Below are 9,208 nucleotides of genomic sequence, written 5' to 3' on the forward strand. Positions count from 1 at the left end.
CAGTCCCCGTGTAACTCATGGAAGCAGGTCATAGCTCACACAGAGAGGGAGGGCTATGTAAACCCACACTCCCAAATTGGAAGCAGATGGAGTAAGTAAAGGGGACAGTTTTTGACTGCAATCCGGAACAAGGGAAGTATTGCATAAAGGTACGAATTACCATTAAAACATAAGAAAGAGGATCTTGGGTATTGGTATGTGGTTTTGACCAGGTTCGGTCGACACTACAGTACCATTCCGGGTAGCAGAGATTAGAGCCGGTGATAGTTCTATGGCCAGTCAGAATCCAAGCAGTTCCCCTGACAAAACGGATATTACCAGTGCAGTCATCCAGAGCCAAGGACCGGTGCGGATAGTTCAGACAAAAATCTTAGGAAGTATTGAGGTGGAGACTGGGTTTTGGATCTAACTTGTGGTTGGAGTGGATTCAGTATACAGCTTAAAAGGCCTAGAGCGGATGTCTGGGGGGTTGTGGTGAGTATGAAGCTGTGGCCTAACTGCCTACAAATTGGAACCGTATTTGTGCCATTATACCCAGTTTAAGGCGTGGGGTGTGCGTGATATTCGGATTGGAATGTTGCACTTTCATCCCCGATAACACAGCTCCTGACGGATCAGTGACCAAGGCCCTGGCTGGTTTAACCACATTAGCTCACGAATTAGCGGAGAAATCTGGGGTGGATCATTCTCTGACAAATTGGTTTGAKAGTATGTTTGGTAAATGGAAAAATGTCATAATCACTGTGTTATGGGCAACTTTCAGCTGTATGACTGTGTTGGTATTATGTGGGTGCTGTTTGATTCCCTGTGTGAGAGGTCTCATTTCCAGGACTCTGGAGAGGTTGATGGTGAGATACGGATCGATTCCGACCTCTGGCCTGTGGGATGATGAATACATGCCTCCGAACATAGTAGATGATTCTGGTTCCTTCACTTACGAGGAGCCCATGTTGGATGAGACCATTTTTAATGTTTAGACTGTTTTTTAATGAAGATTATGACGAAAATCCTGACAAGAGTTATGATTGGATGTAGGCCTAAGACAGTCATTAATGAGGATAAGATGTAAATACATATATTGGTTTTGTGTGGTTGATTTTGGGTGACTTTAATGTTAAGGCAATAACTAACAGTATTCCACCCTGTCACGGTGTAATGGAGTGAAATGTATTTGAATCACATGTGCATAGGAAAAGAGGAACTGTTAACAGACGAGGAACTGTGGCAGACAACTTGTGACCACTGTGAAACTGATAACAGGGAAAGGGGTCCCCCCACCCAGGGGGGAGAGAAACCGTTAGATTTGCAATAGATTGTGTAATATATTGCAGGATTTGATAAGCAATGTGTGTGTTTAGGAGAAGACTGGTAAATAGTATTGACAGTGTTAGGAGAAGAGGGGCATTTATGACCAAATGTGAAGTATATAACCCAATGTGCATTGTATGATATTTAGAGCTCTCGTGAATAAACATTCTGATTATTGTAAGCTGGGACTCGTTTAGTCGTTTAATTGAAGTTCAGTTTATGAACATTGATAACATAATTCTCGTAACAATAACCAGATAGGTCATGCTACCACTTTCCAAATGACAGATCAACAGATTACCAATAGCAGGGGATAAGTGCAGCAAAATGTGATGCTTTCAGTAAAATATGTGTGCATAAATGTGCTAGTATAACTCAAATCKAAGCAGATGCAATCAATTGTACTTTGTCCTCCACCGAGGTAAATCTCATCCGTAAAGAAATCACACTGCTGGAGGGACAGGCTGTCAATTGTCCATTTGTGATGTAGAATCTCAAAGTCTAGATTTCGTGAGAGCCAGTAGAGTATGGAGTAGGTAGGGGCTTAGAGCAGCAAGTAGGCAAAGTGTGTTTTAAGCCAGTGTTTCTAAGCCTATTTTGGTATCAAGGAACATAATGCTGTGTTTTTCCTTCAGAACACTGCTTGTGTAACAGTTGTTAAAGTACTGTGTGAATTTCACCAGGTTCATATATTAATGTCATGTTGATTTGTTATTATGCATTGCCTGCATCCTGAGTAGGGAGTGTGTACTTACGTTATGCCCTGCGTGCTCGTGCTCAAATCATTTTGATGCACTATGAGAGGTAGCCACGCTTTTTCTGTCGTCTTCAGAAAAGTTTGATTCTTTTAAGCACAAAGTCATACACACAGTGTTTTGTTAATGATAATGTTGTATAGTTAGAGGTTACTCATAAGTGGATGGTAATGTTAAGATGCACTTGTAATTGTACTTTTTAGGATGATATCAACATTCTGAATTCAACATGTGGTTAATAGCTAGCTAAGGTATTAGCATGTGTATGTGTGAACGATGTTAGCTCCCCAAATGATCCCAGTCCCTTTGTATTGTGCATCTGTTGTAGAAAGAGGCGACGATTCGCAGAACATATGTGCTCTACAAATGTGTTATTTTCTTTTGGATGCAGGTCTGTGTTTTATCTATGTAAAATATGTTATGTATAATAAGGAGAGGCTGTACTAATTTGTGTATTCAAAATCATTTTGATGCACTATGAGAGAAAGAGGCGACGATTCGCAGAACATATGTGCTCTACAAATGTTTTATTTTCTTTTGATGCAGATGCAGGATGCAGGAGTGAATTCTGCTTGATTAAAACTATCTGATCTCCTAAGTCCACATCTATAGTCTCAATCAACCACACACAACGCAGAGTTACATTGGTGCCTTCTAAACCCGGATTCATCGTTGATCAACGTCAGCTCAATCACCGCGGTGCTGCTGCTCTAGAGACTAATTACATCATTGAGGTACTCTTGCCGCCTTGTGGCAAAAAGCGAAACTGCAGTCTTTTCTTTCCTGTTTAATTTTTTTCTGTCAACGATGTATTGAGAGCGCTGTTTATAGTTAACTAACATAGAAGTGTGTTCATCAACAGACAATTAACGTAACATTAGTGGTTTAGTGGCATGGCATCTTATAATGGTGATGAACCCAAATTCACTGCTGGGAGGGGGAGGTTTTTCTCATACTCTGATCAAACCCCTGTAAAGGTGTAGGTGCAAGAGGTTCCCCATGTTTTGCTCCACAAAAAATGTGGATGAAAGCCCTTCATCTAGTGTTAATCCAAACGCCCCTGTAGATGGTCTAGCTGAGCTGGTCACTTAGCTAGCCGGGAGAATAGGGAGCTCCATTAGGGAAGAACTACAGAGTGGCAGGTCCAGTACTTATGAGCCACCAGTAAGTACAGAAAAGATAAGTGATCATCATTCAGAGCAGTAGGATATGTAGACCTCAGTAAAATTAAGTTCATCATGCAATCAGACATAAAGGAACCTCTTACATATAGAGGAGATGGTACAGACAAATGCTCCATTCATGAATGGGAGGAGTTGATGAGAATATACTTGAGGAGGAAGGGATGTCCTGTTGGGAACAATCAGATGAGATGATTAGTCGATTATCTGGCAAAGCAAGAGACATGTAAAGATAAATTTACGCAGTGAGACAACTGTTGATCCTACAGAGAAGCCAGAGATTGTATTTGACATCTGAAACAGAATTTCAGCGAAATGGCCTTCATGCATGCCTTTGGCTGATTTTTACAATACTAAACCTGTACCCGGAGAGGCTGTTATGGAGTATTGAGTTCGATTGAACAAGGCCGTAGATGTCGCTGACGAGGGCCTTAAGAGACAAGGTAAGAAGATTGACAGCTCTAACTCCGATGTCGTTAGGATGTTTGTAACATACTGCTTGACCCAAACTGGCAGCAGTATTCCAATACAAGTCTGCTGAGAAATGGACTGCGAGTGAAGTACAGGAGAGAATCTATGAACATGAACGCCGCAGGAAGGCCACCATGTGTCAATCTACCACTGTATCCTCAAAGCAAGTAACAGTACATCCCAGATAACTCCGTTTTGAAGGCCGGGTCAATGCTGGTGCGTGCAGTGACACTTCTCTCACATCAAGCGCTAAACAAGATGGGCAGAGTGCAAGTATCGAGAGACTCATTCACCTGCTTGAACGTACCTTAGGGAAGAGCATACCACCCGTTATAGTTTCGCAGACACAGGTCAAGGCACCGTCTTTCCCCGCCCAGCCCTTCAGGCGTAGGGAATGCAGGGTTTGTGGCTCAACAGATCACTCCACTGTGATGCACTGTAGACATGAGAACCTGTGCCTCTGGTGCTTTTCCCCAGATCATTGGAAGTCAAATTGTCCAAAACAGGGGGAACGCAATGGTGGTGAGAGACACCCACCACAACAACAGAGAAACTCACCACCACAGCAGAAACCATTAAACTGACACACCCACAGGTGAAGGGGGGAAATGTGGGTGTTCAACTGTCTACCCCCAAGAAAGAATCTGATGATCGAGAAAACGTATGAGATTTTGTGCTCTGATTTTGTGCTCTGAAAGAAGGAGTGAAAATTGTTATGTTAGGTTCACAAGAGGTTGAGGCTTTTTCAGATTTGTTTTACACCTCTGTGTTTGTACATGGGAGAGTGCAGCTTAAGGGCATGCTTGACACTGGGTCTATGGCCTGTACATTGAGTGAACATGCGGAGCAAAGACTTTTGGAAGCAGGTGCCCTTCCTCAGCAGTATCAGCCTCCTACAGAGTTAGTGTTAGTGGGGTGTGGGGGGAAGAAGACCTCAACAAAGTGTTTCTAAGATTTGGAGATGCAAATCTATGGGATTACTGTTCCTGGACAGCGTGATGATCTCATCCTGGGATCGAATGTCATTAAGCATCTATTGCATGAGATGAAAGGCACTGACGAATACTGGAAGCTCGTCAACAACATGGATGGCCAGACCCACTCACCAGAGGGTGAGCAGTTTCTGCAGATGATGACAAGTGTCACAAGATGGAAGGGACAGCAAGTCGATGGCAAGATTYGGACAGTGAAGCTCACTCAAGCTGTGACTCTTTCGCCCAAGACTGAACACTTAGTTTYGGGTAAACTTCCTAAAAATGTGGCATTGTCTCCAGGCAGCACTGTAATAGTRYAGCCTACCAGGTCAAAGGTCATGCCCAGAAACATACTCGTGGGTYGAGTTATTACACCCARGTGGGGAGATGGCTGGGTCCCTTTAAAMGTAGTAAACTGTTCTGACAAACATCTCACCCTAAGACGTAACATGAAGCTGGCCGATGTGTCTACATGCTTGGCTGTTMAGGATGCAACAATCTTTCAGGGCCTTCATGAAGTGAGGAAAKCCCCAATGGAACAGAAGCAGGATGACAATGGCTGCCACAATCTGAAACAAAGACTGTCGGATCTAGGATTAGTAGACATTGACATTGATGGATGCCAGGTAGCTGACCAGTGGAAGGAGAAGCTTGTGAATACCATCACAAAATATGAAGACATCTTCTCAAGACATAATCTGGACTGCGGAGAAGCCAGGGGTTATGTTCACCGTATCCACCTGGTTGATGACAAACCTTTCCGGCTACCATACAGAAGAGTTCCGCCTGCTCATTACCTGAAGCTGAGGAAGGTATTGACAGATATGGAAGAAGTAGGTCTTATACACAAGTCGGTTAGTGAGTATGCCTCCCCTTTAGTCATGGTATGGAAGAAAGACGGGGGTCTGAGGTTATGCACTGACTTCAGGTGGATGAATGCACGAACGGTGAAGGACGCTCATCCCCTTCCTCATCAAGCAGATTGCCTCTCAGCCCTTGGTGGCAGTGCATTTTTCAGCACCATGGACTTGACCTCAGGATTTTATAACATTCCAGTTCATGAAGAGGACAAGAACTACACAGCCTTTACCACACCGATGGGACTTTATGAGTACAATCGCATGCCACAAGGTCTGTATAACAGCCTGGCCTCTTTCATGAGAATGATGTTAAGTATATTTGGGGACCTACATTTCTCAAATCTCCTTTGTTACCTAGATGACTTGTTGGTCTTTGCATCCACCGAGGAACAGGCTCTACAGCGACTTGAAGTTGTGTTTAGCCGTCTAAGAGCCAACAATCTCAAACTAGCACCCAAGAAATGACACTTCCTACGAAGAACAGTGAAATTCCTCGGACATATCATTAAAGAGGACGGTGTGTCAGTGGATCCTGAGAAGGTGGAGACCATTGCCAAGATGAGCCAAGCTCAGCTGATGGAGGCAGACGGATGCACTCCCTCTGCTCGGAGGCTGAAATCCTTCTTGGGTATGGTATTATGAATTGTGTCGTGCTAGCTCACCCTGATTTCGAGAGGCCATTCATTCTCTTCACTGACGCTTCCTTGGATGGTCTTGGGGCTGTGCTTTGTCAAGTGCCTGAAGGTGAAGATAAGGCAAGGCCCATAGCATTCGTGAGCAAGACCCTGAGTAAGTCGCAGAGAAGGTATCCGGCACACAGACTTGAATTTCTAGCACTGAAATGGAGTGTGTGTGAGAAATTCAGTCACTGGCTTAAGGGGCACGAGTTCATTGTCTGGACAGATAGTAACCCGTTAACGTACATCATGACAAAACCCAAGCTGGACGCTTATGAGCAAAGATGGGTTGCCAAGCTGGCACCGTACAACTTCGATTTGAAGTGTATCCCGGGCAGCAAGAATACAGTAGCAGATGCACTGAGCCGCGACCCCTTCACAGTGACTGTCGCGCAGAGACTGATGAGGGAGTCCTACCTAGCACTTCTGTCTGAGGCTGTTGGGACGTTGAATGATGATGTCCAAGATGCCTTCCATTGGGCTTCTTATCCCCAGGAGATAACCTCCTTGACCACAGCCATATGTCAGCTCCATATCGACTGGGAATGTTCAACGGAGATGCAAGCAATCCAGCTTGGTTCCAACACCCAACAGCTGCTTTCTCCTGGTATTGACACTTTGTCTGAACTCTCGCACGAGGAACTTCGAGATCTTCAGCTGCAAGACTCCGTGACTTCCAAGGTCATCCCTTTCGTCTTCAATAAGAAACGGCCCACCAGACGAGATCGATACAATGTTTCTTCTAAAGTGTTGTTGCTGATGAAACAGTGGGACCGCTTGATCCTAAGAGAGGGAGTTCTGTATCGTGTCATTAAGGAGAGTCATACAAACCGTAGAAAGTTCCAGTATGTCTTGCCAGAGGTGTTGAGACTCAAAGCGATGACTGGCATTCACGACCTTGCAGGACATCAAGGCCAAGCTAGAACTCTAGCCTTGGCCAGACAGAGGTTTTTCTGGCCTGCAATGGAGAGAGACATCAAGGAGTATGTGCGCTGCTGCCAGAGATGCGTTCTAGCAAAGACTCCAGAGCCAGCGGCTAGAGCTCCGTTAGAGAGCATCAAAACTTGCTCTCTCATGGAGTTGGTGTGTTTGGATTTCTGTACAGCGGAAGACAGTAAGAAGAACTCAGTTGATGTTCTGGTGGTGYCTGACCACTTCACTAAACTTGCCCATGCATGGCCATGCAGAAACCAGACAGCCAAGCAAGTAGTTCGTAAACTGTGGGATCATGTCTTCTGTGTCTACGGATTTGCTTCAGGGATCAATACTGATCAGGGCGCAAATTTCGAGAGCGAGCTAATAGCAGAACTGCTTAAGCTCTCCAGTGTCCAAAAGTCAAGAACCACGGCATATCACCCAATGGGGAATGGAGAAACTGAACGCTTCAACAGGACTTTAGGTAGCATGCTCAGGAGTCTGCCCTTGAAAACCAAAGAAAATTGGCCTGAACAAATCCAGTCATTGACATTTGCCTACAATGCCACTGTTCACGAGACTACAGGCTATGCTCCATTCTTTCTCATGTTTGGTAGGGTCCCTCAGCTACCAGTGGATGTTATGTTCCGCAATGTTTTGGACGACTCCAGTGTTGTGGATTGTGACTCTGATCACTGGGCTGAAGGAAGCTATGAGTGTTGCCCAAAGGCACACTGACAAGCAACAGAGACGACAAGGTCGGGAGTATGACAGGCGGGTTAAAGGCATCAGTTTGTCCATGGGGGATCGTGTCCTCATCGCCAACAAGGGTGAAAGGGGCCGTCGCAAGTTGGCTGACAAGTGGAACCCCGAGATTTTCACAGTGACTTCAGTCAATCCACAAACCCACACGTACATAATTCAAGACCGTTACGGCAGAGAGAAAGTGGTTCACAGGAATCTACTGCTGCAGGTTAATTTCCTGCCATTTGAAATGGATGATTCAGTGCACTTCAATGACAGTGATGCTGCAGGGCCTTCAATCGATGTAGATGCAGGAGAGGTCCACTCTGGCGATGGACTGGATGGACTGGACAGGGAAGACATGGAGGACTCTGGGGAGGAAAGTGCATCTCGGCTGGCGGAGGATTCAATCGATTACTCCGAGCTCTGGACATCAGATGGAAAGTCAGAACCAGAAGAACCTTATTTGCTTGAGGAAAATGACCTGGGAAGCACCTCTGAGATCCTGGAGCTGATTCGTTCAAACCCTCCGCTGATCAATGATCTAAGGCCAGAGCCACTGTTAGTCACCATGGCCCCTAGCCCAGTGGCAGGTCGCACAAGGGCGGGGAGGGTAGTTAAACCAGTCAAGAGACTAATTGAGTCAATCCACCAGGAGGTGCAAGTTTAACATGGTACAGAGATAAGATTTAGTACAGAATTACCGTTTTTTTAAGGCTAAGAAGGTAGGTATAGTGTAAGAGGCACTATGCATCTAGGGGCACGTTCACTTGCCCTGAACCCTATGGGTAGCTTTGAGCTGAATCCAGAATTATGCCTTGAGCTTGGTAGGTTATTTTGTTGTTTTACTAGGTTGGTGAAATTCAGGAGGGGTGAATGTAACAGTCGTTAAAGTACTGTGTGAATTTCACCAGGTTCATATATTAATGTCATGTTGATTTGTTATTATGCCTGCATCCTGGGAGTAGGGGAGTGTGTACTTACGTTATGCCCTGCGTGCTCGTGCTCAAATCATTTTGATGCACTATGAGAGGTAGCCACGCTTTTTCTGTCGTCTTCAGAAAAGTTTGATTCTTTTAAGCACAAAGTCATACACACAGTGTTTTGTTAATGATAATGTTGTATAGTTAGAGGTTACTCATAAGTGGATGGTAATGTTAAGATGCACTTGTAATTGTACTTTTTAGGATGATATCAACATTCTGAATTCAACATGTGGTTAATAGCTAGCTAAGGTATTAGCATGTGTATGTGTGAACGATGTCTAGCTCCCCAAATGATCCCAGTCCCTTGTATTGTGCATCTGTTGTAGAAAGAGGCGAC

This window comes from Salvelinus sp. IW2-2015, unplaced genomic scaffold (genome assembly GCF_002910315.2).
Source record: "Salvelinus sp. IW2-2015 unplaced genomic scaffold, ASM291031v2 Un_scaffold5222, whole genome shotgun sequence".
In the NCBI taxonomy this organism is placed as follows: domain Eukaryota; kingdom Metazoa; phylum Chordata; class Actinopteri; order Salmoniformes; family Salmonidae; genus Salvelinus; species Salvelinus sp. IW2-2015.